Raw genomic sequence first — 13,394 nt, forward strand, 5'->3', positions numbered from 1 at the left:
CCTAGCTTAGTTGACGCTTTGGGTTTAATTTCCATTGCGCAAACCAAAATGCCCCAGGTTCGTAATTATTCTAGTACAAGGCTAGTGTCACGACACCCTAGTGTTTGTGTCACAACATAGAAGGCAATATGCATAGGGTAACTTCAGGGGTGTGCCGCGACATCCCCTGGTTATGTAGTGACACTCATGTCAGTGTAGCAGTTCTGGCATTCTACTCCCTATGTTGCAACATCAAACTCCTTGTGTTGCAACACAATGAGTAGCTTTAAGTTCTTATGCCTTTGAATGGTCTCCTACATACTTAGTAAATACGTTAGCTCACCTTTAAGCCTCATTTGGCCTTTAAGGTAAATAAAAGACTCAAAATACAATTTTTATTGAATTTAAACTAAACTAAGATAACATAACTAAAACATACTAAAATTGCTCATATTCGTGCTCCTCAAGTATGAAAACTAGTTTAATTTACTACACCGAATTACGACAGATCAAACTCCCCCACACTTAATTCATTACTTGTCTTCAAGCAAAGCAAAATAAAAACAAAAAAGTAAAAGATTTCCCTTGAGCAAGTATGATACAAAGATTGATTTTGGAGTACATAAGTAGGAATTTTCATGTTTACACATAATCCTAGCATGATATATGAACAACTTACCGCTCTCAATATCAAACACCTAAGTTCAATATATTACAAAGTATACAGGCATTAAGGTTTTCAAATATATGCATCCATCAATAAAGCATACATGTAATTTGATTATCCTAGTAGAATACAATCATAAATGCAATTTTTTAATATGATGTCAATTCATGAAAAAAGCCCACCTAGGTCACAGGGCTTTTCGGCTTGTAACCATATGAGGCTTAGGACAGGCATGAAATTCTAGAACAAGAAGCATAAAAATAGTTTCAAGCATGAAAATAGTTTGGCACATCATATTATTCATTATTCTTCCCCCTTAGTAACCCTTTCCCACTCACCGCCTTATTTCTCCTTCTCTCACCTTCCTTATTTCTCCACATAGAAAGTCACAACACAATACAACAATTACGACTAGCTCACAAGTTTTTGTGCACTATTGACTGAGTTTTTTTTTAATTTTCGTCATGTCATCACAATTTTTTTTTCCTTTTTCACTACATTTCACTCACAATGCTTTTACTTTTCAAGTACTTTTCTACTCGTTTAATTTTCCTTTCGAAAATTTCTTTTGTCTCACGTATTGGCTAACTTATAATCACTATATCACACTGATCCTTCCTATTTCACTCTGTTTTTAAAAAATCCACCATGATGTATCTACTTAACTCTCAAAATGTATGGCTAGACGTTTATAATTGTGCAATTCAGGTGCAAAGAAAAACGGTAAATACAAATTAATGTTTTTAGCTTGGTTTTATATGAAGGTTAATCAAGAAGTGTTTTCTGGCTCAAAATAGGTACTAAGGATAAATAAAAAATGTTAGATTTTGCCTCTGAGTGTATCCCAAACAATGTCTTAGGTCATCCCTAGGTATCTCAATATTAACAAATTTAATCAATAAAACAAATCAAAAATTCAACTATTTATCATACATACTAGCATGCTCGTTTCCTTATATTCCCTATATCATTTTGTATATTCAATTATTCAATACCTATTTATAGTGTAACATATAGAACTTAGTAGTCTAATAATAAAAAAATTAAAATCATTCACTATCATGCCAAATTTATAGTAAACACAATCAACCTATATATATTCCTAGTCAATCACTTGTATTTCTACACGCTGAAGCACACATTTCACAATAAAAATTAAAAGAAAAAAATAAATATAAATTTCCTATGTTACCCCCGCACTTTAGATTACAGATTGTCCTCAATGTGTAGCTTGAAAAATATAAAGAAAGAAATTACCTGATTGATCGTGACATTGTTTAAATCTACTAGTGGGTTCTTCCTTTCTTTTTTGTTGTTAGCTCAAAAAAATGTCATGCTTCTATCATGCGGGATTCCTACATAGAAAAATTGAAGTAGAAAACAGAACAAAATAATAACTAAAAAATTGAATATTAATCCTACTCCTAAAATGATAAAATAATAATTATCCAAAAATTACAATCCTTAAAAACAAAAAAGTTTAATAGTCTTTCTCAAAATCCATCTACTCATCCTCTTCTCCTTCCTTATTCCTACTTTCTTCCTCTTCATCACTCTCTTTCTTATCTTCTTTATGCTCTGGATGCATTGGGCCGAACATATCTGGCGGATAATTTGGTATTCTCATGTTATTCTACCCCGTCTATTCTTGCAGAACTGGGACCGTCTCTTGCATCCACTATATCATCCAATCTAACTTTGGATGGTTGCTCTCGCCAATTTCTCGTCGAGTTGTTAGTTTTTCTTTCTATTGACTTGATGCTGGGACATACATATTCTCTTTTCAACGTTTTTTCAAATCTTTTATTTGTTTCTATTGAAGCTCCATGTACTATGTGTACAATGTATCTCCTATTATGCTTTTAGAAGGCTTCATAAACTACTCAGTAGTCGTCATTGAAATGTCGACTTACTTACACAGGTCCATCACTAAGTGGGGAAAGAAAATCCCAACTTTCTTATCATTGACGCACCTTTTCATTTACTTGTATATCCATGTCCTGATACACACCTGTTTTTTTTTCTATAAAATGGCATAAAGCAAAATAACTCAAAAAGTATTGACATTAGATACATTTAATGCCAGAGCGACTTGAGTGCATAAAAATTGAATCCACTTATTTGTAATGGGAATCATTATTGCTTGATTAAAGGATGTGGAAATATCAGTACTAGAGCGACACTTCCATTCAACCCTCCCTTCTATTAAATAATTTATAACGTTGTCCATATTTATGTCTTAAGTATTCTAAATCAATTTCTTCCACAAAATCTTTTTCATAATATAGAGAGTTAAAATTCACAAATAACTCGAAGGGTGATTTTCATGTCTTTCCCTCGCATAGGTACCATTTCCCATGTGGTACCTTCTGTCCGTCTAGATTCTTGGTCCCAAAGAGATGCAGAAAATTCCTAAACTACTGGGACCACAACACAGTCTTTTGGGATCACACCAAAGCCTTCCCTGACCAGAGGCTAGATTTCTTAACACAACATCATTGACGGTTCAAACTCTCGTTCTTGAATAAATGTTTTTCCCTGAAGTTTTAAAAAATATTTTTCCAAGATTTGATTTGGAAAATTAGAGGGGTTTGGAATCATCGACAATTCTAGTTCATTAGTTCTTCTAAATATTCCTGGAGGCATATTCAATCTTATTCTATGCTAGAAACTAATGGAATAGGAAGCAATATGCTCAATGGAACAGTAAAATTAGGTTAGGAACCCTTAACCTTGATTAGTTTCTTTATGATTCCTTGAAGAGCTCGTTTGTTTTCGTTCCTTTGATTGCTTCCCATTTGTTCCTACACCAATGGAAAGAATAGATTGAAAAGAATAGAAACTTTTAATAAAAATAGATTTTAGGGTTTGTAAGATTTTAGGAGACTTGAGAGAGTTTTGAAGTTTAAAGGGTTTTAGGTTTAAGTTAAAAGGGTTTTTAGATTTTAAAGGAGGTATTTTAAAAAACCGGGTAAAATTAAGTTAAAAGTCAACGGGTTGCGCAATCGAGTCAGGTCAACCTTGTAAACAAAATGCAGTGATGTCACGACATCGAGGTGCTAAGACGTGACATCTAGATGATTTTCTTGGTTCTTTTTTTTTCTAGACACAATGTTGCAACTCGGAGGTGCCGTGTTGCGGCACCGACTCTGTTTTAACCTAAAATTCCAATTTCCAAAGTGTTTCGGTTTCTATTTGCACTAAATATTTAATAAGCATTAAACTTTAAACTATTGATTAGTCAAAAATACAATAATGTACATAAAGTTCAAGTTTAATTAAGAATGTTAAGTCTTGTTGCTGGATTCATCCATTAGCTCATTTAATGTATACATGGACCTTCCTCTAGTTGTGGTTCTGCCAGAATTGGTCTGACATCCGTCTTGCCACTCCACCTTCCTTCGCTTATCTTGCTTTCTAAACTTACTTTTTCGACCTACACTTATCACAGAGAACACTTTCCCTAGTTCAGGGTAGTTAGGGATTTTTACAAATATTCCAAAGCATTGTCTCCCTAATTTTTCCTTATGTTCATCATTCTGTCGGTGACAACATTTAAAGATTTATGTCTCACCAGTTATCCTTAATTTTAACTCGTTCTTTTCCAAGTCAATGGTGGACTTTGATGTTGCTAAAAATGGCCTACCCAATAGAATGGGCATTTCACGATCTTCGTTAAAATCTAAAATTATAAAATTTATTGGGATGATAAAGCTCTTCACTTTAACCTACACATCTTCAAGTACCCCCTTCTGTTGTACTGAGGACCTGCCAGCTAATTGTACTGTAATCTGTGTACTTTTAAGCTCCCCTAACCCTAGTTTTTCATAAATAAATAAGGGCATTAAATTAATATTGGCTCCTAAATCACATAGAGCCTTGCTAAAATGGATGTACCCTATCTCGATGGGTATTGTGAAACTCCTGGGGTCTTTTAGTTTTGGGGGTATCTATTTTGAAATAATTGTACTACATGAGGCGCTTACGCTGACTTGCTCTTCTGTTTTTTTCCTACGCCCAGACATAATTTCTTTTAAATACTTGGCGTATTTAGGAACTTTCTCAATTAGATCTAGTAAGGGCAAGTTAATGTTCAAATAGTTAAATAAGTTCAAAGAGCTTACAAATTCTTCTTCATCTCTTCTCTATTTTTCTTTTAACCATGACAGAAATAGTACCCTCGTCAGTGCATATTCTCATATTAGATTCTCTTTCGGCTCATCTACTGGCTTAGCTACTTTTTCTAGTTTTGGCTCAACATCAGATTCTAGAATATCTTTATGAAGCTCATTTGTATCCCCCTTGTCTTCTTCTTGTGTTGGGTTTTCTGGCCTACTTAGTACTTCACCTAAATGGAGTGTGATCACTTTTATATGCTCCTTTCCATCTCCTCGAGGATTATTCTCTGCGTTGCTCGAGATTCCTGTGCCAATTTCCCTTTTTACGTCTCCCATCATGCTCATCAATTGATTCATCTGATCTTTCAACTTAGTCAATGTTTTTGTAGTATTGATTCTGTCAGACTGCACCTGTTTTACTTCAATTCTCTTTGACTGCATCTTCCCCTTGATCCAATCAGAGCATTGACCACATACAACATGGTCATTTGGGCTAGATCTTTCTTAAGGCTTCTGTAAATAAGAAGATTGATGATTAGTATTTTTAATTAGTTGTGCACTGTTACCTCCCCCTTGTTTTTCGCCCCATCTCAGGTTTGGGTGATCTCCCCTACCAGGACTATAAGTATATGAATATGAGTTTTCACCCCTATTCAAGACATAGTTGACATCCTCGGTTGGATTTTTAATATAATGAAAGAGTGGGTTGTCTCCTCTATATATAGATGATGCACTAGATGAGGGTTCTACGGGATTGAGTCTATCCACAATTTGTTGATATCTATCATCCCCTTAGACAACTTTTACCTTAGATGGTTTTTCACCATATGTATAGTGTTTAGTTGGCCACTGATAGGAATTGATTGCCATATTTTTTATAAATCCATATGCATCTTTGTATGTTTTGTTCATTAAGGCTCATCCTAAAGCTCCATCTAGTCCTGAACGTGCATGCACATCCAACCCATTATAGAACATTTGTAATCTCAGCCACTCAAGTAATCCATGATGTAGGCATCTCTGTATCAGTGTTTTAAAATGCTTCCAAGCTTCATGAAAGCTTTCTCCTTCTAATTGTTTGAACGTTGCAATCTCTCTCTTTAGTTGCACCATCTTGCTAATAGGAAAGAACTTTTGTAAAAAAATTTCATGCAAGTTCATCCCATGTCATGATGGATCCTAGTGCCTATGAATCAAACCAAGAAAAGGCGTATTTAAATGTATCCCAAAGCTGAAGGAATCGCTTTAAATATCGATTTGGGTCCTCTATCATTGTGCCTCTAAACTAAAAATTATTTTGGATCGTTTGGATTATGGTTGGTTTTATTTCGAAATTGTTAGCCTTGATAGTCGGCCTTGTGATGCTTTCTTGAACCATCTCCAAATTCGTTAGCACATAGTCCCTTAAGGTTCTTTCGTTTCGTGCCATTTATATGTTTGTGGGCAGTTGTGATGGAGGTGGTAAGTCTTGTGGTTTATTATTTTTAATCTCATCAAACAACGAATTATCGTATGGTAAATTGCCCGTAACAGGTGGTTGATTCTGCATCTATTGTTACTATTGTTGTTGTCGATCATTTTTGCGAATTAGACTTTCGTATCAGTAGCTGGCTCTATAAGTGTTACCCTACTATGAGTCATATACTGAAACCAAAAAGAAAATAAAATATGTTTCTAAAAATAAGCATAAAATATGTATCTATAATTTATAAATTTCTTAATTATTCTATTAAACGTAAAAATTAAAATTAATTTAGTAACGTTGCCTCTTCAGTAACGATGCCAACAACATGACCTCCTTCAGAGTTAATAATGCCCAAAGTGTGAATAGTACAACTAAAAGATATGAAATAGAGGTGGTGTTGCAAGCATACGGGTCATTTTGGAATATAGTTTTACAATGGAATAGGTGAGTATTCCAAGGATCGTACCCAATGGAGGCTAATAAAAAATTAACTTTAACCTTAATGTAAATAGATCTAATTACTAATTCAAATAAACTATATTACAATAGAACATAAATGAAGGTTTTTTGGTTTTTATAAATAAAGAATAAAAACAACATAAATAAAAAGAACTTAGATAACTGAATTATAAACTCAATCAAATTTAGCTTTGGGTGCTTAGCTTGCTTTGGTGGTAATAACTAATTCCTATTTTGGGTTTCTATTTAATCAACTAATCATTACCCTAGCAGGATGTAACACCCTGATTTATTTAACTTTGTTTTTAGGATTTCTGTCATAAGTGAGTGTTTGCTTCAATGGTTAAGTGATTTGAGTGTGTGTTTAAGGTCTTGGGTTCAAGTATTACTTTTCGTAGTTCTGCTATTTTTTATCCTAGCTTTATCCCTTTTCAGTGTGCTTATATTATACTTTCGGTCAAATCATATCAGAATGAGTCTGGTGGTTCAAGTGGTAAAATGTTAGCTTACCTTGAGGTCTCGTGTTTGCTTGCCTTGAGGTCTCGTGTTTGAACCCCCGTGTGAGTGAGGTTGATAATTTTTGCTTAGGTTGTGTGGTAGAGGTTCAGTGGAATTTAAATTCTGAGGTTGTTGGATGAGAATCAATTGTCAATTTTAGTGGGATATGTGGTTAGAGGGTTACTGGGGAGTTGGGATTTTAGTTATCTTAATTCTTTTTATTTTCCCAAAATTCCTTCCCTTTTGACGTTTTTTCCCTTCTTTGTTCACTGTCAATTTTTTTTCTTTCCCCTTTGATTCTGTCACAATTTTTTGTTCAAATCATTGCGCTTCGAATTTTTGGTTTCTTCGTGCGGCTTGGTAAGTGGAGTTTTACTCAACGTTAGCTTTTGATTTTTGTAAACCCGTTTTGAATTATACCTTTTGAATTGTCGCAATGGTGTGAAGTAAGGGGATTTAATTTCTGTGAATGTGCGTTGCGTAGGAGAAGACTGTGAAGCAGCGAATTTTGCTCCAGTGGTCTAATCCGTGATAATGGTTGTTTTCGTCATCAGTAAGTTTGTGTGCATTGTTAGGATTATTATTGTCGAATTCATAAACTATTTGCTAAATAGTTGTTGGGATGCTATTATTAGGTTTTAGAGGTCTCGGGATTGCTTTCACATAAAAAATAAACCAGGTGTGTAATGAAAATGCGAGAAAACATTAATCGATGAAAGCTAAAATCTTACCTATCGACACCACACGAGCGTGTACCCAATCGTGTGGTATGTCGTGTGCGATACATGGCTGTGTGATGGGTGTGTGTGTGGCTGTTAGGGTCACACGGCCTAGGCCAATTTATACATTAGTGTCATGGGTCAAACGGGTAGGGCCAATTTGGTAGTGTCGGCCACACGGGCGTGTGCGCCCAAATTTCTGAACTTTTCCCTAAGGTCGTACACGTCGTTCTGATCGACTATAGACCTTCCCTGGGATCGGTATGTTCTTAGATAAGCCTTAAACCATGAGGTTTGATAAACTGTTTGTATGGTATCTAGCATAAGCAATACCTAAATGTATGTTAAGTAATTAGAAATGTGTTACCTACTATCTATATGCATGTTTGTTATCTGTTATACGAGCATATTAGATATGATAATTCTGGTATCTCACATCTAGTGGTTCTATTTTATCTAATATTATATTGAATCTGATTGTGGACGAGATATGTGATATGTGGAAGAAGTATTCTGTGAGACGTTATATAGCCGATATACTGGCAGCACGGCTGTGACTATTCTGAAAAGTGTCGTACGGACACTATGTGGTGTGTAGGGTTGGGTGGGTGTTTTATATCCCACGTGGTGTGTTGGGATGGTAGGAGTTGGTGTGTAAAGGATGGGGTAAGATTTTGTATATCTGTATCTCTATGCTTATTTTGATAATCTGATTCTGCTAAGGACTTATATATGTATCTGCTCTGTTATGCAATAAAATCTAGATATATGTTCCTGTTGAGTTACACACTGAGTTCTTTAAAACTCACTTTTTGTTTATCTGTTCTGTTCAGGTAACCCTCAGACTTAGGCGGGTCGGTGCGACGGAGCCTCGGTTGTGACCACATGCCCGTAAACTTCATTTTCATAAAAAGTTTACTTAAATTTCTTGTTGTTTTGAGAGTTTTGTAATTTTGGGATTCTCTGGATTGTTTGGTTTTAATTTTGGTTTTGGATTTATTTTAAATTTTCTTGCGACGCTCAACAAAACAATTTACATAATCAACTATTTTATGCAAACAAACATCTTTTAGAACACAAACTTGGTTTTCGAAGTATAATGACCATTTAACTTCCGCTGTAAATTATGGCCTTATTTGAAAAAATATACAGTCGATGGTATTCCCTAAAGAGTATAACAACATATTTAAAAAATAAAGAGGAACAATGTTTTTAATAGAAAAAATAGATTTCTAATTTTTCTCCTTAACATCTCCAGATTCGGTCATAATGTCTAGACCGGGTTTAGGGTGTTACATTTAGTGGTATTAGAGCCGGGTTGCAAAACTCGGGTTGTGAAATTTTGGGTTCAAAATCTTATTTGTAAAAGAACTAATTTTCAAGCAAAGTTTATTTCTTTTTTAGTAAAGTATGTGGTGCATCGATTCTCCAGCACCGATCCTGTAAGTACTTCAAAACTTAAAAATATTGTAGTTAAAATACTCTGAACTGTTTAAAACTACACATAGTTAGTTAGAGTCTGAAAACTCTAAACTTTCTGAACTTTATGAATTACTTCTGATAATAGGTTGAAGCATAAAATATTGCTAATAAATATTGAAACTGATTCATAAAATTCCGTAATGTAGATAAAAATTTTAAGCAATGAGTGCTCGAGGAACACGCGATCGTCGTACTCATAGGCGCGAGTTGAGTTGAGTTGAGTTGTCCTCAATAGGCAATACGCCTAATCTGGATACGAGTGAGACACCAGCTACACCTACTGTTGAGACTGGGTCTTAAAGCTGCTCGGTTGGGGATAACGCATTGTTCCAAGCCATGCTTAGAGTATTGGAGAGTGTCACCGGACCCCATTCTAGTTCTGGGGACCATAGGCCGGTAACTGAATAACTCTGGTCTAATGGTGATGAACTATTTTGGGGCGTCACTGGAATCTCTCCAACTATGGCCAAAACTGGTTAGAGGCCACCTAGAGAATAATGAATGACATTGATTGCTCTCCTAAGCAGAAATTGAAGGGTGCAATATCTCTGCTTCACAACGAGGTGTACCAGTAGAGGTTATTAGTTACGGAGGGTACTCAGCCAGATCGGGTTAATTGGGAATATTTCAAGACTACTTTCCAAAAAGAATAAGTGGAAACGAGTTATGTTGATGCTCACAGATGTAAGTTTATGAACCTCACCCAGGGAGATAGGACAGTAGCCGAGTATGAGGTGAATTTCTGAGATTGAGCCGTTACACTCGAAGGATGGCGGCATCTAAGTATGAAAATGTGTTCTCTTTAGGGATGGTCTGAGAGACAGTCGGAGAGCTCTGATAGCTCCGCAGATGGAGTGAAAGCTCCACGTTCTAGTGGACAATGCGAAGATCACCGAAAAGGTTAAGCGCATTGAGCGCTAGAGTAGAAACCGAGAGAGGGGTAATAATAGGATAGATTCAGAGCCCTCTAGTTCTATTCAGAGGCCTAAGAAACAGGCTAGACCTGATGGGCCTTCTAGAGTTGGAGTTTTAGTTCTGATCATATGTAAGCGCCATCTTCGGGTTTTGTGCAGCCTCAGAGGGCATGTCAGCGGCTACCTAGGGGCCATGGTCCGGCTAGGGGTGGCAATGGTATAGGTAGGGGACAGAGAGCACCGGGCAAAGCTGCTAATCAGTCTGAGGTGAGGCAACCTGCATTGGTTTATCCTGCTAGACATTGTGAGAATAGAGACGCTGCAGATGTGATTACGGGTACGTTCTTTATTTTTGATGCCCCATATATTGCACTGATAGACACAGGGTCAACACACTCCTACATAGTTGGTTTTGTCTCTAATAACTTAGGGATTCCTATTGAGAGTACTTCTGGTGAGATTTCTGTACTAAGTCCATTGGTTTAATCGGTTCGGGTAAATAGACCCTATAGGGATCTACCATTGAAAGTACAAGGGGTTGTGTTTCCGGCTAATCATATGGAGCTACCTTTTGAAGAATTTGATTTGATTTTGGGTACGGACTGGCTGGTGGAGCATCGAGTCAGTCTAGATTGTACTACTAAGAGGGTAGTTCTAAGATCTGAGAATGATGTGGAAGTGGTTGTGATCTGCGACCGTCGGGATTATTTATCCATGTAATCTCCGTTCTTGTGGTCCAAAAATTGGTCCGGAAAGGGTGTTAAGCGTATCTGGCTTATATAAGTGTTTCAGTTTCTGTGGACTCTTCTGTTAAGAATAAGAGAAAAGTGAAAGAATTTTCAAAAATTTTCCCGAGGAATTACCAGGTTTACCTCTGAATCGGGTAGTTGTGTTCAGCATTGAGCTTTTACCAGGTACAGCTCTGATATCTGTCGTTCATTATCGTATGCACCGAAGGAGCTTATAGAGTTAAAGGCTCAACTTCAAGAACTTTTAGATCGTGGATTTATCCATCCTAGTGTGTCTCCGATCTGGGTATCATCAGTTTAAGGTTAAGGAAGTTGATGTTCATAAAACGGCTTTTTGGATTTGTTATTAGCACTATGAGTTCCTAGTCATGCCCTTTGGTTTGACAAATGCTCCGGCTGCATTAATGGGTCCGATGAACCAGGTTTTCCAGCCATATTTAGATCAGTTCATCGTGATTTTCATCGATGACATTTTGGTATACTCCAAGACCGAGGATGAGCATGATGAGCATCTTAGAGTGGTTCTTCAGTTACTCCGTGAGAAACAGCTCTACACTAAGCTGAGCAAATGTGAATTCTGGTTAAGGGAAGTAACATTTTTAAGGCATGTGGTTTCTACTGAGGGGATCCGAGTTAATCCTAGAAAGATTGAGGCTATACTTGAATGGAAACTAGTTAAGAACCTTTCTGAGATCTATAGTTTTCTTGGTCTTGCGAGCTATTACCATAAGTTTGTCGAGGGGTTCTCCTCAATTGCAGCTCATTGGACTAAGCTATTGCGAAAGAACACCCCTTTTGTTTGTACTGATGAGGAACAATCGAGCTTGGAGAAGCTCAAATCTATTTTGACTCAGGCTCCTATTCTGATACAGCCTGAATCTGGTAAGGAGTTCGTAGTAAATAATAATGCGTCGCATGTCAGTTTAGGATGTGTTTTGATGCAAGATGGTAAGGTTGTGACTTATGCACCCCAACAACTTAAGTCACAGGAGGGAAATTATCTAACGTACAATCTCGAGTTGGCTATCATAGTTTTTGCCTTTAAGATTTGGAGGCACTATCTGTATGGTGAGAGGTGTATCATCTACAGCAATCACAATAGCCTTAAGTACCTCATTACTCAAAAAGCAATTGAACCATAGGCAGCGTAGATGGACTGAGTTACTCAAGGATTACGACTGTGCTATAGAGTATTATCCCGGTAAGGCTAATGTGGTGGCTGACGCTCTTAGTCGTAGAGCAATATATGACCTGAGGGCGATGTTTGCTCGCCTAAGTTTGTTTGATGATGGGAGCCTGTTAGTCGAGTTACAAGTTAAGCCGACTTTGATTGACCAGATTCAGAATAAACAATTGAGGGATGATTCTCTAGTTCTGCGTTTCCGTCAGGTAGGGAGTGGTAGTACATCTAATTTTAGGCTAAATAATGATGGGGTTTTATGTTTCTGAGGACGATTTTATGTACAGAACAACTCTAATTTGAGACAGTCTATTCTGAGGGAAACGCATAGTAGTCCTTATGCTATGTATCCCAGTGGAAATAAGATGTATCGGGATCTTCGTGAGTTGTATTGGTGGTTGTATCGGGATCTTCGTGAGTTGTATTGGTGGTCGGGGTTAAAATGAGAGGTAATGAATTTTTTTTCTCGTTGTATAACGTGCCAGCAAGTTAAGGCTGAGTATCAGTTGCCTTCGGGTTTACTCCAACCCGTTAAGATTCTCTTATGAAAGTAGGAATGTGTAACCATGGACTTTGTTAGTGGGTTGCCTTTAACACCTACTAAGAAGGATTCTATTTGGGTTATTGTGGATTGATTGACCAAGTGTTCCCACTTTATTCCTGTTCGGACAAATTATTTTCTTTTGAAGTTGGCTAAACTGTACATTTCTGATATTGTGAGACTTCATGGGGTTCTGGTTTCGGTAATTTGGATAGAGATCCTCACTTCACATCTCGATTTTGTAAGAAACTTCATGAAGTTTTGGGTTTGAGATTGGAATTCAGTATTGCGTTCCATCCTCAGACTGATAGTCAATCTAAGAGGGTGATTCAGATACTGGAGGATATGCTTCGGAGTTGTGTGATCGATTTTCGAGGGAGTTTGGAGGAATTTCTTTCATTGGTTGAGTTCGCCTATAATGATAGTTTTTAGTCTAGTATTCATATGGCACCTTACGACACTCTATAGGTCGAAAGTGTTGTACACTACTATGTTGGACTAAGTTGGGTAAACGTCGAGTTTTGGGTCCTGAGTTGGTTTTCGAGACTGAAGACAAAGTCAGATTGATCTGAGATCGTCTTAAGGCAGTTTCTAATAGATAGAAGTCCAATGTATATCTAAAA

The 13,394-nt window shown here is 36.8% G+C and overlaps 1 non-coding gene across 1 annotated transcript; it reads left to right on the top strand.

Moving 5' to 3' along the window:
• The first annotated feature begins 5,764 nt into the window (after positions 1-5,764).
• On the top strand, positions 5,765-5,870 carry LOC128040210 (small nucleolar RNA R71). The gene has a single exon (XR_008194868.1). It is a non-coding gene; the product is annotated as a small nucleolar RNA R71 (small nucleolar RNA).
• The last annotated feature ends 7,524 nt before the right edge of the window (positions 5,871-13,394 follow it).

Source organism: Gossypium raimondii, chromosome 3 (assembly GCF_025698545.1).
Source record: "Gossypium raimondii isolate GPD5lz chromosome 3, ASM2569854v1, whole genome shotgun sequence".
Lineage (NCBI taxonomy): Eukaryota > Viridiplantae > Streptophyta > Magnoliopsida > Malvales > Malvaceae > Gossypium > Gossypium raimondii.